Here is a 21,315-nt window from a genome sequence, read left to right on the forward strand (position 1 = left end):
GGCAGACTTACCTCCCAGTTTAGCGTTTTGAATAGAAGACTCCAATTCACTTCCAAGCTCTTTCATCTCTTATCAAACACAGGCATTGTCTAGGGCCCTTGGTGATGTTCTCTTGCTCCATTTCTTTCCCATGAAACCCAACTGGCTCCTGCCAAGAGCCAGACTATGTGTGAACTGTGTGTTGAATATGAACAACATGGTCCCGGGACCGCGCGTGCCATCAGTGGTGCCGAAACAGGGCAGACAGTGCAAATGAGAGAATGGTCTCTTTTTGAATTTTCATGTGGAATCAAAAAGAGTTTGAACAGAGAGGGAGGGAAGAATCCAAGTGAAAAGACAGGGTAATAATTGGTAAGGTCCAATGATGATTAATTTTATAAAACATGGTGTATGAGAATGATTGTATGAAACACAATATGAAAGAAGAATAGTGTGAAACACAATGTATACGAACTTTGTAAGCAAACCAATAAAAAAACAGTTGGCAACTGGAAAAGGAAAGGAAAAACAAAGAAAAATCTCTAAAAATAATCCAAGTCCTTAAAAAGAAATAATGCAAAAGGGAACACGTTTCGTGCCCTCTTCTACAGAGTCTGCAAAAACTGGGAGTTTGTCTCTGGGGCAGGTGATTGGCTGTGATCACCCGCGGGTCCCCTCAGGAGGCCAGGGCCCTGCTCTGCCTGCTTTCTGCTTGGTGCTGGCTACCTCTGTAGGAATGCAGCTCTTAGGGCACGGCCTCAGCGGCCTACTTTCAAGAGCCAGAATAGACTCTGACACGAGAAACAGGCTTGATGAGGTTTACATTCCTTTTACGTATCTGAGCACCTTAAAACGCGAAACTGCGTGCTGAGAATGCTAACTGCTCTTCCAGAGACGCCTGGCTGTCATTCGTCTGGCAGAAATGTGAGTTTTGTCCTTTTCATGTTTAATATTTCCAGTGAGGATGGGGCCCTTAGAAATGAAGCCTCCCAGGAGCAGGGGAGGTTATATTAAATTGATGGCTTATAAGTCTGGATTTTATTCTTGGCTGAGCTCTGGATTTGCTTTGATAAGCAGTTTAGCCTCTCTGCGTCACAGTTCTCTTGGAGAGAGAAAAGGGGAATGTTAATACTCTGCCCTGTTTGATAAAAGAAATAGCAAATATGAAATTATAAAATGTCTAATAGTCATCTCATACTTTGGATATGTTGTCAAGAGGGGCTAGTTCTTGGAAAATGACATAATGGTGGGTAAAACAGAGGAGAAGAACATCCTTAACAAGATGGATTGACTGCAGCCAAAAGGTTGGTACTTTGAATCCACCCTGGGACACTTCAAATGAAAGTCCTGGCAATCTAGTGCAGAAAAATCAGCACCTGAAGTCCCTGTGGAGCACGATTCCACACTGGCACTCGTGAGGTCTGGATGATCTTGATGGAACTGTCAATGCAGCACCTTTGCAGATACTTGGAGATGCTTGCTTCTTCATGTAAAAGGCTTTGTGAAACTTCAGGGGCTATACAAATTCAAATAGCCTGTCCACCAAAACACAGGCTCTTATTTACAATAGTAGTTCTCATTCTTAGGTGCCCTCTGGGTGACTAACTCAGCAACTCTGTGAACAGACTGGACCCTTGCCTTTTCCTCACAATCAAGCCCACTGCTGCAGCTACTGTGTTGCTCCCACTTGTTGAGGGTCTTCCTTACTTTCACTGAGTCTCTACCTTCCCCATCATGTTTTTTGAAAGACCTGGCCCTGCCTGACTACATGCCTGAAATATGTGAGATGAAGCTGTACCATCAGTGCCCTAGTTGTATTTCCTCTAAGACAGATTTGTTTGGATTTTGGGGTGTGTGTGTGTGTGTGTGTGTGTGTGTGTGTGTTGTTTTTCTGCAGTGCGGGGGGTATTTGGTACTCTTCACAAACACCACAATTTAAAGGCACTGTTCTTCTTCAGTCTTCCTTATTCATTGTCCAACATGAATATGAAGCAATTGAAAATTGGATTTTTAAATACTATGTTGTACCTTAGTCTTCAAAGTGACATCCTTGCTTGAGAGTACTTTAAAATGGTCTTTGACAGGGGGATTGTGTACCAATGAGGGAGTTTTCCTTTTGCTTTTCAAGGAGAGGAGCAAATTGGGGGGAGGGGGGAGGGGTTTGTGCAGGGAGAAGGGTGCAACAATGAATGAATGGAATCCCAAAATCTCTGTAGATGTTCATTGAAATGAAAAACAAACAACCTAAATTTAAAAAAAAAGAGGTCTTTGACAGCAATTTTGCCCAATGTAACATGTCTTATGATTTTGTTAATTTTATTTAAATGAAATTTTATTTTATTATTTTGTATGTGCGTACCGTCAAATCAGATCTGACTAGTACAGGAGGAGATTGCCCCTCTTTCTCCAGCAGAGCATCTGGTGGATTCAAACAGCATACCTCTGGGATTATTGTGCAGCTTCTTGCCTCTAGGGCACCACAGCTCCCTGTCTTTTGATTTTTTTGACTTCTGCTACCAAGGGTGTTGATTGTGGCTCTAGTGAAAAATACTTGACAAATTCCATTTTTCTTCCATCTATCATGATGTTGCATTTTGGTCCACTTGTGAAGATTTTTGCTTCCTTAATGTTGAAATGTAACCTCTATTGAAGGCTATAGTTTTTTATATTCTTCAGTAAATGCTTCAAGTCTTCATCATTGTTTTTACAAGTAAGGTTGTGTCGTCTGCATAATGTAGGAGTTTGATGAGTTTCCCTTCCATCCTGATGCTGCCTGCATTCTTCTTTATTTAGCCCAGTTTCTCAAATGGTTTGCTCAGCATACAGATTTAATAGGATCGACAAAAGATACAGCAATGATGCACACCATTTCTGATTTTAAACCATGAAATACCCACTTTGCTGTTGGAATAACTGCTTCTTGGTCTATGTACAGCTTTAAAGTGAGTGCAATTAAGTGCTCTTAATTGAAAAGACTGGGTGACCAGTCTTTCTCATTGTTGTTGTTAGGTGCCATTGATTTGAGTATGACTCATAGTGACCCTACGAATAAAAGATCTGAACCCTGTTCCATATTGTGCCATCCTCACACTTCCTGACACACAAGAGCCCATTGCAGCAGTCACCGTGTCAATCTACCTGGTGAGGGTCTTCCTCTCCTTCGCCGATTCTCTACCCTTTCTAGCATCATGTCCTTCTTCAAGGAACAACCCCTATTGAAATATGACCAAAATATGTGATATGAAGACTCATTATTTTTGCCTCCAAAGAGCACTCTAGCTGCACCCTCTCCAAGACACATCTGTTCATTTTCCTGGAGGTCCATGGGATGTTCAGCGCTCTTCTCCAACTCTACAACTCAAAGGTGTCAATTCTTCTTCTATCATTCTTAGTAATTATACAGCTCTCAGATGCATAGCAAGTGATTAGAAAGACTATAACCTGAATCAGATGCACTTTAGTCCTCAAACTGACATCATTACCCTTCAATAATTTCTAGAGGTCTCGAACTGCAGATTTTCCCAGTACAAATGCATCTCCTTATTTCCTGACTGCTGGTATCAAGGGGTTAATCATGGATCCAAGCAAGATGAAACTTTTGACAGTTTCAATCTCCTCGCCATCCAACACGATGATGCCTTTGAGTCCAGTGGTAATAATCTTTCTTTTCTTGACATTGAGATGCAATCCATATTGAAGGCTGCATTTCTTAATCTTCTGCAACAAGTGCTTCAAGTACTCCTCACATTCAGCAAGTAAAGTTGTGGTTTTTTTGGACCAATATATTTGACTACTTTAGTGTCACCAATAAAGCACAATATTTCCTAAGTATTCACTGTATACAAGGTCCTTTCTTGTCATTACTCTATTTCTTCCTTATGGTAGCATGCCTGTTAGCTTCATGTTATAGAGGGACAGTTGGGAATCAGAGAGTTGAATAAACTGCTGATAATGTAACTAGCTAATGATAGAAGGAGGACCCCAAACCCAAATCAGGTTGTGAGAATATTAATTTTTCATGATATGTCCAGCACAGTCTGAAGCAGGCCTGCCAGCTTACCCAGTTTCTAGTGGTGTCTCCCACCTCGAGCCATTTTTTCACCTGTGGCAAATTACCCTACCAAGACATAGGTCAAGAGGACCCAGAAGATGCTGGGTCACCTTGTGGGAATATCAAGACAATTATCATGGACGTGTTGACGGTGGGCTGGTGTAAAGTGTGGAAGAGGACTGATCAGTGTCAAAGGGAAGAGGGAAGGGGAGACACCAGTTCAGGGAACTCAAGTATCTCCCTTAGAACTTGGACTGGGTTCACACTTGCTTGTAGAGGTCTGTGGGACAAAACGAACTAAGAAACCAAAGAATGACCTAAGTCCAAAGAACATTTTAGTTCCTTACTCACATTTCTTCCACAATTAAGATCATGGGCTCTGGAGTCAGAAAACCCAAATTTCACATCTTCAGGCATTTAGTTGTGTGACCTCAGACAAGTTATTAAAACCCTCTGGGCCTTGGGATCCTTGGCTGTAAACAGGGGATTAAAAGCAATGCCCACCTACCAGAACTGCTGTGAGGAAAAATTGAAATGTATGTGACGTGCTTAGGATCGTACCTGGTACATAGAAAATGCTCATGTAAAGGTCACTTTCATTATTTATGGACTTGTCCAGAGTAGCCTATTGGGAAACATATGGCAGGGCAGGCCCTCAGCATTTCCAAAAGAGATAACAAACTTCAAAAGACTGAGTCTAGAGAAACTAAATTTTTTAGGTCATAGAAGAAGGGGGGTGGGGAGGAAGCCACACCAAACATCCAGCAATCAGATCCTCTTCCCTATGAACAAGAAGGTCTGAGGACTTTGTGAAAGGGATGTCTTTGCTGGGTTAGTTCTGGAGATTGTAACTTGCACAACAGATTAAGAAGGTTTTTGGAGACACAACAGTAAGAGAAGGTTAAAGGAAAAGATTCGAGGACTGCCAGAGACCCTGCAGAATCACTTTGGGTTCGGCTCAAAGCCCTGGAGCTCTAATTTATCTGTCTGCAGGGAGGTTCTTCCATTAGGGACATGCGCAGATCTCCCGGGTGGCCCGGCGCTTCAGGACGCTCTGGATCTGGGTGTACCATGAGACGTTCCGACAGGATCGGGGTCTGGGTCTGCCGAGTGGCGCCACAGCACCAGCAAGCACTCTGTTTTTCCTCTCAGGGGGGAGGCTGTTTGCTCTAAGCACTTAACAAAAATTCCTGACCTCCTGTTGAATGATTCTCTCTGGCCTGGAAGAGCTCTGGAGGTAGACCAGCTGGACTGTAGAAAATCCGCACTCCAGAATCCAGGAAAGAATAAAGGCTGCTGAAGGAAGTCCTGTGGGGATGTGCACATGTGTCGACTTAAATTTCCTACTCTTCAATAAGGACTTCGAGAGCTAAAGCTGGGCTTGAGCTGGCTTGGTTTAACAGTCCCACTTCCTGCCAGCATCTATGTCCTTTCAAGTGTCCAATGCCCCTCTTAGACCTGGCTGATGACTTGGGTCTGGCTAACTATAAAACTCTTTAAAGTCAGACGTGTGGTTTCTCCTTCAGGACGGCAAACTCTAATCTGAAAAGCTTTCCCGCTAGATATGCTTCAGAATCCAGCATTTTGGGGGTTCTTGAAAGGTAGGAAGGGGCTCTAGTGGCTTAGTGGTAAGGAGTTGTGCTTCCAATCGAAAGGTAGGTAGTTCAAATCCACTGGCTGCTGCACAGGAGAAGATAGTCAATCTCCTCCCAGATGATTTACAGCCTCTGAAAAACCTGCTGGAGAGTCAGCTATGAGTTGATGCCAACTGAACAGCACACAATAACAGAAAGGTGAGAGGGTGCCTATGTAACAGCTCCAGTGGGGTCTGGAACAGTACCCTAGAAGCAAACATGTTAATGTCAGATTAGGTAAACATTAACACAAAGCAGGATAAACAAAGATGTCAAATAGTCTCAGAACATTTCGGGTAAGGTTTTGCCACAATCTAAATTATGAAGAACTAATAGTTTTCAGAGCTTCCCTAACCCCCAGAATTAGGGATTTGAAAGTTAAGGCCTTTTTTTTTTTGGTTTGTGTTTTTCTTTTTAATAAAATATTTTCAAGATGGCTAATTTTGTATTTTGCTTATGGCACTCATGGAATGTAAATATTTGACATTTTCCTTTTCCACAGAGAGTATTTGATTCTGGAAACTCCCAAGCTAACTCATTGCCGTTGAGTAAGAACAGACTTATAACTGACCCTGTAACAGTTTTTCAGAGGTTTTTAAATAGTACAGGAGGAGATTGACCGTTTTTCTCCCATGGAGCAACTGGTGGATTCGAAACACCTACCTTTGGGCTGGAAGCATAACTCCTGACTCACTAGGCCATCAGTGGGCCACTAGAAGAGAGAGGATCATTCATTCCCATGACCTGGAGATTCTACAGGAGAATGTTATACATAAAAATAAGAGGAGAAGACTATTAAACTCACAGGTTTTCTGCTGTCCTGGCCAATAACACAAGTAAACCTAGAGAAAGTTTTGTTGCTAAAATATTACTACATACTGAAAATAAGATTTCCTGTCATAAATCAATAGGAGAGATGTCTGGCAAAGTCAGCAGCAAGATACACAAATGGTGATCTTCAGCCAATTATCTATTGAATGCTTACACTTTCCCAGTGCTGGGGTTTACACGTTATCTGCTTTATCACTTAATCCTTACATTTTTTTCTTTTTATTAATTTTAATGAAAGTTTACAGAGACTTAAGGTCTCCAGTCATTCCTTATTGAACTTTTCTCCCTGCCCACCCCCTCCCTCCCCAATTCACTTTTCTCCTTGATAAGTAAAAGAAAGACTCTTTCATTGCTATGCAATCCCTCCCCGCAAGTCCACTGCACTGTGCAGCCTTCATTCTGGACTCCTGTCATGACAATAGTACCCAATCATATATCCCTTTTAAACAGTTCTCTCCCTCATCTGTTTCAATGCAGTATACATCATTCCTCCCCTTCTTCTCTGTCTTCCCTCAACTCCAACGTCAGTCCTATTTTACAATATTTTACAATAGTGTCCCTATGCAATATTTGTCCTTTTATGACTGAGACATTTCACTCAGCATAATGTCCTTTAGGGTCATCCACTTAGCATAATATTTCCTGAGTTCCTTGTTTCCAGTGCTGCATAGTATTCCATTGTATGAATATACCAGAGCTTCTCTATCCATTCTTTTGTTGATGGGCACTTGGGTTGTTTCCAGCTCTTTGATATTGTGAACAAAGCTGCAATAATCACATGTGTGCATATATCTGCTTGGGTAGCGGTTATGGTTTCCTTAGGGTAAATTCCCAGAAGTGGAATTGCTGGCTCAAATGGTACTTCTTACAGTTTTGTGTGGCAGCTGGTATGGTATGTGTGTAGTACTGATCTGGGCCTCATTTTTCATATGAGGAAACTAAGGTTATGTAAGAGGTGAACAATTACTACCAAGTGTCCCACCAGACTTCAAATGCAAATCTAGTGGTATGCTGGTCAATTAGATTTCAGGGTGGAAAGTATTCTGAATTTCAGCATTGACCCATTGCTAGTGTATAAATATACTTCTGTGGATGATGGCTTAAAAGTAACTCCTTGGTGGCAAGGAATTGCACTGTCAGCCCAAAGGCATATAGCTCAAATCTACTAGCTGCTTGGGAGAGAGATGGACAATGTCCTCCCACATAATGTACAGCCTTTGAAACCCCACTGGAAGGTCAGCTGTGAATTGGTTCTGATTTGACAGCACATAACAACAACAATAACATCAGTTGAGCAACTGGCTCATAAAACTTCTGAACCTTGTAGGAGCTGGCTTTAGCATACTACTGTCCAGCAAATCCCCTAGCCAATGCAAAGGTTTATTGAAAATAGAAGGTGAGATTTCATCTGGTGAATTGACGTGGATAACTAGTTCAGACCACAGCTACCTCAAACCCAATGCAGATTCCTGAGGGCGGAGCGGAGAAAGAGAAAAGAATACACTGTCTCCTTTTCTTGGGAGAAACTGCTTCATCAGAGGCTGTGAGGTAGGCTCTTGCCAACCTGATACTCCCTATAAAAAAATAACAGAACCTGGAATTTTTCAGACCCCACAAATCTTATTCTTGGTCAGATAAAGAAACTCAGACTCATAACCAATGAGTGTGAAATTCTCTTTTCCGAGGTCTTTAGTTTCCAGCATATTTGCTTTGGAGAAGTATCTGCTACAAGACAACACGGGATATAGACCTGTCTGTCACTGAAGGTGGGGAATTCCAGCCCACGGTAAACCCAGCTGAAATGCTGTTAGACTTTGGGCTGCACTTCTTTGTCAGTACCTGTCAGACAACATCTTCTAACTAGTTCTGCACCTTCTATAGGTGTCCTGACAACATGCTTCATTAAAAGCTATTTAGAGCAGGCTGGCCTTACAGTCAACCAAAAAATATGCACAGAGCACCTACAGGTATTTGTTATATTCCGAGCATAATCACAATCTCGTTCATAGGAACCCTAGAAATCATGGTAGATCTGCCCCATAGAGCCCCGAAGGCTATAATTGAGTTGGATTTGATAGCAATGTGCTTGCCCTTTTTTATAGGGCCAGGACTTCAGAGACTAATGAAGGAGAGACAGTGAAATAAACATTGTGGTTGTTGTTAGCTGATGCTGAGTGATGGCTGCCTCCTGAGACACTGTGGAGTCCGGCACCAAACCCACAAGTGGTTGGGGATTTGACTGTTGCGATGTGTTCAACAGTCTTTTCTTTCCTTTTTTAATTGTGATTTCGGTGAAGGTTTGCAGAGCAAAGAATTCGGCACATTTTTGTTTCGTGCCATTGACGTCAGTCAGTCCCTACCGAGTAAGCTTCACTCAGCCCAGCTCTGCTCTATGTCTCCTGTTTCCATTCCTCCTTTTCCGCTTCCATTTCTTCCTCCTTCCTGGCTCCTGAATTTTGCCCTTTGGAAAATGATGCCCCCTTTTGACCTCAAGGGGTTGACTGTTTTTTAAGGAGTGATCATCTCTCTGGTGCTCACCTTATAAACCAGCCTGTCATTTTGGCTACAAACTGAGCCAGAGGGTTGGGTAAGTTCAGTTTCAAGCTTAAATAATGGCTCAGGGACAGATTGGTTACACTAGTCTCTATTTGACCTGGTATTTTTTTATGATTTCTAGTTTGGTCCACATTTCTCTTCCATTCTTTCCAAGACCATCTGCTGTGATGCCTTTCAGATTCGTCAGCCCCATTGGGTTCTTCTAGTCTTACAATCCTAGAAGCCGAGGTGTGAACGATCCATCACTCCTTTGGACTAATTCATTTCACAGAGCTTTGATTTTCTTTCTTCTTCTTTGCTCTGGATGGGATGAGAGTAATAGTGACATATAGGGCTTTCATTAGCTGATTTTTTTTTTTTTCAGAATCGATTACCAGGCCTTTCTTCCTCATTCATCTTAGTCTGAAATTCCTGCTGAAATCTATACAAGCCTCTACTGACAAACGGGTGTAACTGTGTCCAAGGTGTATTATGTGATCACTGAGCTCAAGCCTGTCACACGGGAGGCAAGAATTTTACCACCAGTGGTTCCTAGAAAACATTATGAAAATGATGTTAACCCATTCATCCAACAAATATTTATCAACTTCCCACTGGGTGTCATACATTTTGCCAGGACTGGGATATCATGGTGAGCAAGACAAATTGGCTTGTGCAATCATGGAGCCGACAATCCAGTCATGGAGAGAGATGTTAATGAAGCAATCAAAAGAACAAATGTGTAATTAAAAACTGAAGTGAGGGCTGTGAATGAATGTTAAATGGTCCTATGATAGTTGGAAAAGCCCGACCTCGTTAAAGGAGGCAGGAATAGCTTCCTTGAGGAATTGATGATTAAACTACAATTTGAAGAAAACATAAGAGTTGACCAGAGGAGTGCTCCAGACAGAGGGAAGAGGATGAGTAAAGTTCTTGGGCTGAGAAAGGGCACAGTGATTTCTGGAAAGTGAAAGGCGAGTATGGTGAGAAATTGTAGTAGGAAACAAGACAGGAGGTAAAGCAAGTGCTTGACTCTGGCAGAGCCTTGCAGGCCACACTAAACCTTTGGTCTTTATCTGAGCAATAGGGGTGACTGAGGAGTGTTGTTGTTGTTGTTGTTATGAGTCATCAAGTCACCTGCAACTCATCCAACCCTATGTACAACAGCCCTAAACCCTGTTCTATCCTGTGCCAATCGCACTGTCTCTGATACTCCCGTGCCGATTACTCCAGTCACTGAATCAATCCACCTCATTGAGGGTCTTCCCCTCCTGCACTGTCCCTCCACCTTCTCAAACATGATGTCCTTCTCCAAGGACTGGTCCCTCCTTACAACATGTCCAAAGTATGTTAGATGAAACCTCAGAATCCTTGCCTCCAAGGAGCAGCCTGGCTTCACCCTCTCCAGGACGAACCTGAGAAGTGTACATGGAAATTACACCCATGCCGCATTGAGCATGTTATGGGAGCACAAAGAAACCAACTAATCTAAACAGGGATTTGAGGGGTGGAGGGAGGGAAAGGAAGTTGGGGCTAGAAAATGTGTCCAAATCAGAAGATATCTGATGTGAATTTTTGACAGATGAGTATAATTTATCCAGATCAAGGTATAAGGGTGGAGGATAAGAGAGAGAAAATATTGCTGACAAGAGATGAGCTGCTTGGATTAAGGCCTAGTTAAGTGTAGGAGTGCAGGCTGTTAAAGAGAATGTAAGAAGAAGCCGCCTTATAATAAGGGGGAAAGCAAGAGCGAAAGCAAGTACCAGATAAGGAGGACCTCAGGGGTCATGGTAGATGTCTGCACTTTGCAGTGAGGCGGCAGGGAACCACTGAGCACAGATCTTCAGTAGGGGAGGAGAGGAGCAGATCCACCTGCCAGAAAGACCATTAGCAGCAGGACTGAAGGCGGACTGGGAGGGAGCCGACCTAGAGAAGAGACACTGTTCTGACTGGTTCTCTGCACTAAGGCATCAGGAGTGTGGAGAAGACCTTAACAAGGTAAAATTAAAAGGACTTTGCCACTAACTGGATGAGAGAAATGACTTATACATAACCCAAAACTGGTCTGAAGGAAACGGCTACTTGCACGTATGTTGACTTCTACCTTATGATCGGGTATTTCATCAATTTTCATGAAAATTCTCTAAGCATTGATAGAGAACAAGAAGCTCTGGTGATGGTGTGCATAAAGTATCAGGCTGTTAATCAGAAGGTTGATGGTTTGAATCGACCAGCTGCTTCCTGGGAGAGAGATAGGCAGGCTCCACCCATAAAGAGTCCCAGACTTAGAAATCTGGTGGAGAGGCGCTGTAACGTAGATTTGACTTGATGGCAGTCAATTTGGTTTTTTCACCTTTTGAGAACAGTGATAATAAAATTGTTGTCTCTCTCTGTGTTTATCCAATTGAGTTTGCACATTGTGGTTCAATCTTCCAAATTCTTTTTAATAGGTTTTCTGTTTTGTCAATGAATTATGGGTGAATTATACTAAAATCTCTATTATTGTAAGTTTGTAAGTTTTTCTTTATAAATTGTGAATTTCTGTTTTCTATATGCTGAGGCTAAGCCACTGGCTGTGTACAGGGTTGTATCCTCTCTTGTTTAACCCTTTTCAGGATGAATCTGTTTGTTTTCCTAGCAGTCCATGGTATTCTCAATACTCTTCTCCAGCACCACAGCTCAAAGGCATCAATTCTCCTTCTATCCTCCTTAGTCAGTGTCCAACTCTCTGATGCATAACAAGTGATTGCAAAGACCATGGCCTGTATCAAACGCACCTTACTCTCCAGAGAGACACCATTGCTCTTCAGTACTTTGAAGAGGTCCCTAACAGCAGACTTTCCCATGGCAATGCGCTTTTTAATTTCCTGGCTACTGGTGCCAAGACTGTTGACTATGGAGCCAAGCAAACTAAAGCTGTGTACAATCTCAATCTCTTCACCATCCATCCTGATGCTGCCAATTGGTCCAGTGGTGAGAATCTTTGTCTTCTTAACATTGAGCCTCAATCCATACTGGAGGCTGCAGTCCTTGACCCTCTGCAGCAGGTGCTTCAGGTCCTCTTCAGTTTCAGCAAGCAGGGTTGTGTCATCTGCATAACGCAGGTTGTTGATAAATCGTCCACCAATCTTGACCCCACATTTCTCCTCATAGAGCCCAGCCTCCCGGATAATCTGTTCTGCATATAGGTTGAAAAGGTATGGAGATAGGATGCATCCCTGGCGTATGCCCTTCCCAATTTTGAACCATGCAGTGTTCCTTGCTCTGTTCTGACGACTGCCTCCTGGTCCAAGTATAGGTTTCACATTAGAACGATCAAGTGTTCTGGGATTCCCGTTCTTCTCAGAGTCAGCCGCAGTTTGTTATGATCCACACAGTCAAATGCCTTTGCATAGTCAATGAAACACAGATAGACATTTATACTTATTGTTATTATAAATATATTAGCATTTATTTCTGCTATGTGATTTTGAGCTATTTTCCTTGGTTTTCTATTCTATCTTTATTTTTTTTTTTTAAAAAAAAAAATTCTTTAGCAGGGGAGTTCTGGTGGCCTAGTGGCAAGAAGCTGCACTGCAATCCCGGAGGCTGTAATTCAAATCCACCAGATGCTCTGCCGGAGAAGGCGGGGCAATCTCTTCCTGGACCAGTCAGATCCGATCTGATGGTACATGTACACAAATAATAAAATAAAAAAGATAAATTTTTTAAAAAATTCTTTAGCGACACCTGGCAAGGGCTAGGCTGTTTGAATGGTGAAAAATGGACGACAGTGTTGAAACCTGCCTCCAAGACCTTGTCAGAGGCGTTGAAGACTCCTTAGAGGTCTCTGTACCATCTCAGAGCTGGTGCTCAAACACAGCAGGAGAGGGCAAAGCAGCAACGGAGACGGGCCAGCAGCATCCTAGTGCAGAAGAGAAGGCAGAGTGCAGGGCGGAGTGAGAGCGAGGCTTGCATTGCTGGTAGGATTAGCTTGTGCTGCACCTGGAATGGAGGCGTTCTGGTTCAGTCCCGTGTTGTTGTTGTTTTTAAATTTTTGTTGGGTTTTTAAACAAGTTTATTTATAAAATTCTAATACAAATTCAAATTCTTTCAATTTCCCTCACCCTCCCACCCATCAAATTCTACAATGATTAATCCCCCCTCCTCCTGCACATCCACATTCCTCTGCTTCCAGCTTCTCCCACTCCTCCTGGATACTTATACTCATTCTACAATAACAGCTTTATACAATATTTATCCTTATGGTACTGAGTTGGTTCACTCAGCATAATGCTTTCCAGTCCCTCCCAAGTTAGGTAATAATTTGCAAAGTTATTGCTCCTGTGTGCTGCATAGTATTCCATTGTGTGAATGTACCATAATTTCTCAATCCATTAGTTTGTGATTGGACATTTGGGCTGTTTCCACGCTCTTGATGAATAAATAATGCTGCTGTGAAAATTGGTGTACAAATCTCAGTTTTACTGTTTATTCCTACGTTTCCGTCAACAACAGCACAAATTGCTGGTGATCTTTGACTCCATGGAGATATCTGGTAGTGTCTGGAATTCCTCCTTACATCTATTTTCAGTACTCTCTGGATTCCCCCCACCCCGTTTGTGCTTAGCAAAGTTGTCAATGTCTTTTGGTACGAAGATATAGCGGATCTGGCACTTGAGGTAGCTGGGAGGAAGCCTCATCAATTCCCTAGCGTCAGCAAAAGAATTGCTGATATGCTCTTCAGTCTTTTTCTGCAAACTCTTTCCCTTTTCCAGGAAATCTTTGTGAGTATCTTCCCATCCATCTTGTTGGTCAGCTGCTTAGTCTCCTGCATATGTCCCTTCTGTATTCACTTTGCCTCTTTGAATATCGTTAATTTTAAAAAGGAATTGAAATGCACCAGCATTGTCAAACATGGAAATCCCCATATTGTTTTGTATTTGGTTTTGTCCCTGGCTCTCCTCCCAGCAATGTAGTCCCCACACATCATCATGCTTCTTCTCCATCCTCTTTTCTTTATTCATTATCAGCACCAATGAGGCAAAGACCCCTGGCAAAGCACACCTTTTCCCATTGTGATTCTTCTCTTTGATGGTCTTCTTAAGCAACTCTTCCACAAGACAGGCTACCTGTAATCTGCTCTGAGGAGCACAGCCTCTGCCGAGCTTCACATCTATCTCCTGCCAAACTGAAGTCTGTCTGGCCACTGACTGCCCCTGCTGTCAGCAGGGACTGGGAGAACTTTTCTCCCTGCTGATCTCCCCTACCCAGGAGAGCAGGGCCTACTCTGTCAAGGGTCCTTTGCATATTCCTTTTCCTCCAAGAAACAGAAATGTATCTCTGTCACACTTAGGCAGAAATCCCCTGACACCAGTCTATGATTTATATGGATTTTCAACACCTCAGTATTCAAAACAAGGGAAAAGTCTATGGTATAAAAGAAGTGCAGGTTTTCTGTGGCTGTTTTCTGGCACTTGCTGGACCCTGTGCTTGGACTGATTGGAATACTTTTTCTTCTGTGCCATTTACCATCCCACCTTCCTTCCTACCTTCCATCCTCGGATGAATGTGCTTTGTTTATCTAGTTGTTGTAGTTTGTGCCTTTGTAATGTCCTTTTTGTTCTGTGACGCACATACACTGGATGTGGCTGGTAAGACAGTTTTAGTTGCTGCTGGTCACTACCTGAATAGTCATTATGGTTTTATTTTTTGTAACTCATTACAGGATTTGGTCTCTCGTGGGGGGATAAAAAGGACCTCAAAAGATGAGATGTGACAGGAGCAAAGACCTCACAGTCACGTCTGTTAAACTTTGAGGGGCAATTTTCTTTCTCATCCTTTAAGGGGAAGACTCAAACAGTTTCCACTAAAACTATCAATGGAAAATGTAGTAAAAGAGCACATTGACAAATGAGAAAATCTTATAAGACCCAGAAAACCAAGGCAGGCCCATCAAGTTGTCACAGGTGTTGCTGTAAATATAAAATGCTAATGTGACCCTCCTGCCCATCTCCCTCTTGAGACCCTCTGAGAGACAGGTGAGGTGAAGTTTAATAGGGGAAACAGCAAAGAGAGAATGAATGATTTTCCCCAGTCCCAGAGCCAGTTTGCTCCTAACAGGGACCCTGAAGTGGTTTCTCACGCCTGCACTGAAAAATGACTGGGTTATTCCTGGGCCAAAGTTGATTATTAACATGTCATTTGTGTGCCAGAGTTCAGATTCCTTTCCAGAAACTACAGCTGACAAAATACGTCAGCCTAACACTGCTAGCACTTGGCATCACTGACATATCAAGGGAAACACTGGCTTTCCCAAAGTCTCACCAGGCTCCAGTCTCCAATGGCTCTGCTTAACACCGATGATGAGGAGGGAGTCTCTGGGCTCACTCCTCTCCATTCCCAACATATTCACATAGTCAACTCTCTCCCCAGAAAGCAGATACAAATATAATAGGAAAGTTCTTGTTCTGAGTACCCACCAAGTCGGAACCGATCCCTAGCTGACCCTGCAGCAGGTTTTCAGAGGCAGTAAATCGCACAGGAGTTGATTGCCCATCTTTCTCCTGCAAAAGCAGCTGGTGGATTTGAAGCATGTACCTTTGCGTTGGCAGTGTGATTCCTTACCAATAGCCACTAGAGCTCCTAATAGTAAAAAGACAGGGAGAGGGGAGAGAAAAGTCAAACAAAAAGCCAAAACTCATTGTCGTTGAGTTGAAACTGACTCCTAGCTGAACTTCCAAGGGCCTCCCAAAGACCGTAAATAGAACAGAATGTTGTCTATCCTTTTACCTTAGAACTATCAGTGAATTCACACTTCCAGAGAGGGGCCACCTTTGGATCAGCAGGCAGCTCCCTGCAGACTCTACCACCAAAGCGCCCCAGGAAAGAGAAGCAGTGCTTGCACATTTCTATTATGCCCGATTTTTCTAAGGCAATGGGCTCATTTATCAGAGCATTGTGTGTAAATCCCTAAAGGTCTGCAAAGCCTGCCACTGTGTGCTTGTATTACATCATTCGCTTCTTTCACTTCTATCCTTTATTAAATACTGGATTGACAGGAAATGGAGGTCCTAACACTGCTTACAGTATAGGTAACTTGTAAATAAAGCTAAAAATAATGGGAATTCTTCATGTTTCCAAGATTTCCTTTACCAACAAAAAGGGGCTTAGTTTTTTATTTTAGCTCATTCATTAGTCCCACTGTCATAGCCGATCAGCTTCCTGTTGACTCCAGGCTTATTTTCAAGAGTCAGGATGTGTCCTTCAGATATCCAGTTATGTGTATGAATGGAAATTTGAAATCAGTATAAACATATAGTCAGTATAGTGGAGTTTCTGGATAATGCAAATGATAAACACACTTGGCTACTAACTGAGAGGTGTGTGGTTTGAGTCTATCCCAAAGCACCTTGGAAGAAAGGCCAGGAGATAGACTTCCAAAAACTTAGCCCCTGAAACACTATGAAACACTGTTCTACTCTGACACACATGGGGTCATCATGAGTCAAAGATGGCTTGATGGTAATTGGAAACTAGAAGTAATCATGAAAGAACTCTGTCTAGCCACCCTCCCACCATGTCTGTTCCTCCTGTGAGGAAGGTGTGGGGAGAATGCAGTACATGGAGTTATAGGGTTTTATGAGACAGGTTGTACTATGTGGACCTCCTGGGTTCTTCCTGAGATCTGTTTAGTGGTGAGGACTCAGTGGTAGTAAAGCCCCAGGTACTACTTATATTTCTGTGTGAGCATAAGTATTATCTTTGGCCACAGATGTCCCTCTAATCTGAGTAGGCCTCTGGTTCAACTGTCTCCCTTTGTCCTGATGAGGTAAAAGAAAGAATATAAATGGATTGATTCAACACTTAGAAAGAGACTTACTGGAGACTTCCCTAGGCAGCTCTTGTGGCCTATGGGTGAGAACCTGCATGACAATCCCGAAAGCACACAGTTAGAATCCACCAGCTGCTCTGTGGAAGAAAGATGGGCAATCTCTTACCTCGTGCGTGATTCTCTGTCTCTGAAAAACTGGTGGAGGGTCAACTATGAGTCAGTTCCAACTCAATGGCTCACAACAGCTATAGAGAATCCCCCTTGCTATTGTTTCTAGCAGGAAGGCAACCTTTAGCATGCAGGTGCTATGAGCCAGAGGCAAACAGGGACCTTTATTTGAGAAAACACAAAAACAACAAGGAAAAAAAATCTGCTCACCTCAATCTGCTCCTTATGCAAAATATATACATAGATCGTAAAGTCGCTGTCTGAACAAAACAAGGAAAAGACTGCATGGTTTGAAATCAGAAAAGATGTGCATCAGGGTTGTATCCTTTATCCATGCATATTCAATACATATACTGAGCAAATAATTAAAAAAGCTGGACTATATGAAAAAAGAATGTGGCATCAGAATTAAAGGAAGACTCATCAACAACTTGGGTTATGCAGATGACACATCCTTGCAGAAAGTGAAGATATAAAGCACTTGCTGCAGAAGATCAGACTACAGCTTTCATTATGGATTACGTCTCAACATCCAGAAAACAAAATTCTCACCACTGGACCCACAGACAACATCAGGATAGACGGAAAAAAGACTGATACAGGGATTTTATTTCACTTGGATCTTTAATCAACACCCATGGGTGGCAGCACTCAAGAAATCAAAAGATGTGTTGCATTCGGAAAATCTTATGTCAAAAGACCTCTCCAAAGTTATGAAGAGAAAGGAGGTCAATTTAAAGACTAAGGTTTGCCTGATCTAATGCTTGGTATTTTCCAATGCTTCTTATGCATCTGAAAGTTGGGCAATGAATAGGAATGACAGAAGAAGAATCAATGACTTTGAATTGTGGTGTTGGTGAAGAATATCAAATATCTCATTGACTGTCAAAAGAATATACAAATCTGTCTTGAAGAAAGTGCAATCAGAGTTATCCTTAGAGGAAAGAATGGTGAAATGTTGTCTCACTTACTGTGGGTCTATTTTTAGGAGGAACCAGTCCTTGGAAAGAGACAGCAAGCTGGGAAAGGTAGCAGGTCAGTGAAAGAGATGAAGATCTTCAACAAGATCCAGTGACTACCACAGTGGGCTTGGGCATGACAGAGATTCTGAGGATGGTGCATGATAGCGTAAGGTGTAGATCCATTATTCCTAGGGTCCCTGTGAGTTATAGTCTACCTGAAGGCATCTAACAACACGATGGGTTATTGGCAACTGCCAGCACATAACTCTTGTCTCCCTTATCAGACTAAAGGAGCTCTAGTGTCATAGATGTTCCATGTTGCCCTGCCTGCTGAAAGGTCAGCACTTTGAATCCACCAGCTATTGTAGGAGAGAAAGGTGAGTCGTCTCCTCCTGTGAAGATAACAGCCTCTGAAACACCAATGAGGAACTCACTCGAAGGCGGTGGCTTGGATTTTGGGAATCAAGCTAGGAATACAACTTTGTAAGCACTGGGGGTGTAGGGGTGGCATAAAAAAGATTTAAAGTCTGAATTGTATTTTGAGAAGCCTGATAGCACTGAGTTTAAAGCATCTGGTGGTTCCTCCCAGTGTCAGAGGGAAAAATCCCTTTTGCTTTGGAGACAAAGATGATAAAGCTTCACCTCACATACTTCAGACATGTTGCTAGGAGAGGCTATTCCTTGGAGAGTTAGAGAGGCTGTTCCTTAGAGAGGGGCATGATGCTCGGAAAGGCAGAGAATAGATGAAGGAGAGGAAGACCCTCAACCACAATGGTTTCTTGTGTGTCAGGAAGAGTGAGGATGGCGCAGGATAGCACAGGATTCACATCTGCTGCTCCTAGGGTCACTATGGGTCATACTCAATTGGACAGTACCTAACAACAACAACAACAACTAAAGGTCGACAGTGTGACCTCACCACTTGCTCCAAGGGAGAAAGATGAAGCCATCTATGTCCATAGAGGTTTACAGCCTTGGAAACTCTAGGGGGTAATTCTATTTTGTTTTCTTGTTAGCTGCTGTCAAGTTGTCTCTGACTCAGTGAGCTCCTGTACAATAGAACAGAGCTCTGCCTGATCCTGTGCTGTCCTCACAATCTCTCGGTGCTGAAGCCCATAATGCAGGCTCGGTGTCCGTCCATCTCACAGAGGGTCTTTCTTTCTTTCACAGACTCTCTACTTTCCAAACATGCTATCCTTCCTGCAAGTCTGTTCTGTGTATCCTGCAGGTTGCTGTATTGCAGTTGGCTAGATGGCAGTGGGTTTTAGCTTTCAGTTGTATTTTAAGAAAGGAGAGAATTTTAACTTTATTGTGCACATAGAGAGCTGATAGCTGAGGATGCCCGTGCTTGGAAGAGCCAAACTGCTTTATCTCAAATGGGAAGTGAAGTGACGAACTTGAGTGAGAGGGAAACTTAGAGTCTAAGTGGAGAGAGAATGAGTGACAGAGTCCACCCAGAGAGATGCGGAGGTTTGTGGGTTTAAGAGAAGACTTGTTTTGAGGAGATAATGATGACGTGTGGAGGGGAATACAGTGCAGAGAGCAAGATAAACTCTGCAGTCCTTCCTGTGAAAAGAAAATTAATTTCCAGTTGTTGCATTATGTGAAAATAGCTGGGAAAGTTTGACTATATGTGGAGGGTGTGTTTGGAGTTGTCCAAAGTCACAGATAGTATATATGACTAGGGTGTGCCTGGTCTAAACCTTGGTATTTTCTGTTGCTTTGTATGCATCTGAAACTTGGGAAATGAATAAGGAAGGTCAAAGAATAGACGCCTTTAAGTTGTGGTGTTGAGGAAGAGTCCTGACTATTCCGTGGACTGCGAAAAGAACAAATGGGTCTGTCCTGGAGTAAGTCAACTTAGAGGCGAGGGTGGGGAAACTTCCTCTCACATAGTTTGAGCATGTTGTCAGGAAGGGCCAGTCCTCAGAAACAGACATCCTGCTGGGAAAGGTAGAGGGTCAGACAAAGATAGGAAGACCCTCGAGAAGACTGTTAGGATAGGGCGAGGCTCAGATCTGGTGGTCATGGGGTAGTATGAATTGTAGTTGACTTGATGACACCTAATAGCAACAATAACAAAATTCTCCTTAGGAATTTGGAGAGATCTCACACAATAACAGAGTCCAACCCATGTGAATGAGAGACATGTGCCAGAAACATTAAAATGCTGGGGACAGAGGATGCAAATGAAGGCTCCCAAGGTGATTTTTCCAATGAGGACAGAGGAAGGTTTGATACATTTGAGTTGCGGTGTTGGAGAAGATTATTGAGTATTCCATGGGCTGCCAAAAGAACAAACAGATTTATCTTGGAGAAAGTGCATCCAGAGTGCCCCGTGGAGGCAAGAATGGCAAATCTCTCATACTTTGGACATGTTGCTAGGAGAGGCTATTCCCTGGCGAGGACGAAAGGTGGGGGTTCTGCACAAGAAAGGAAGACACAGTGACTGCAGCAATGGGCTCAAAAATGTCAGAGGTGATGAAGAGAGTGCAGGCTAGGACAGAGTTCAGATCGTTTGTCCACAGGATTGCTATGAGTTGTACTCAATTCAATTGTATGTAACAACAACAACAACAACAACAAAGTGACCCCAATTGTAAAGTCAAGGCAAATCATGCAAAGTGTTGCTTTGATTTAAAATGAAGCTGCTTTCTATGTGATCAACTCTGAGCGGCTGCTCCAGGGCAGGTGGGGATTTAGCGTGGGCGATGCTGGGAGGCAGCCTGGTCTTCTGTGATGTTCACAGCTCCCCCTACTGCCTGACGCTGGGAGTGCTTCCTGGGGAAAGCAGACAAACACCCAGCCCCACAGCAAGCTTGGGTGGAAGGTCAGAGTGGAGGCTGCAGGTGGTAATAGCTAATATCTAGGTCGCAAATAAATAATGAAAGATGATCTCTCACAAGCAGATCTAAGTGCCAGACAATGCGTAAAATCCCACTCCCAGTGATTCTACTGTCAGCCCTGTACTGGTAACGTCATGTCACCTTTTCAAGGTGATTAAGGGCTTTGCTCTCACAGACCTCTGGGCGGGGCTCAGCTCCACTGCCCTTGACTTTGGACAGGGCTTTAAGATTTCTAAATTGCCATGGACCTTGGACGGGGCTTTAGCCTCTCTAAGTCATAGTTCATTATACTTCAAATAGGGATAATGTTAGCTTCTGCCTCATAGTGTTACGTTACGGTGAGGATGACAGCTCAGAACACATTAATCATGTTTTTCTGTTTACTATAAACTCAAAAACACACATTTGCTGTTGAGTCAAAACCAACTCATAGCTGAGTCCCCAGTGAGTGTTTAGAGGCTGTAAATCATCCTGGAAGCAATTTCCCATATTACCC

At 43.0% G+C, this 21,315-nt stretch overlaps 1 protein-coding gene and 1 pseudogene across 1 annotated transcript in view; both read left to right on the forward strand.

Annotated features, from left to right (window-relative positions):
* Window positions 1-209: 209 nt before the first annotated feature.
* Window positions 210-21,315, forward strand: part of LOC102876216 (fibroblast growth factor 1-like) — a 56,671-nt gene continuing 35,565 nt past the window's right edge. Inside the window, exons 1-2 of the mRNA XM_006891117.1 lie at window positions 210-214; window positions 4,011-4,014. The gene's annotated coding sequence lies outside the window, so the exon portion shown is untranslated. The remainder of the gene's footprint in view (window positions 215-4,010; window positions 4,015-21,315) is intronic.
* Window positions 12,793-14,104, forward strand: LOC102851009 (annotated as a pseudogene).

This window comes from Elephantulus edwardii, unplaced genomic scaffold (assembly GCF_000299155.1).
Source record: "Elephantulus edwardii isolate Elephantulus edwardi_28Jun2011 unplaced genomic scaffold, EleEdw1.0 scaffold00095, whole genome shotgun sequence".
Lineage (NCBI taxonomy): Eukaryota > Metazoa > Chordata > Mammalia > Macroscelidea > Macroscelididae > Elephantulus > Elephantulus edwardii.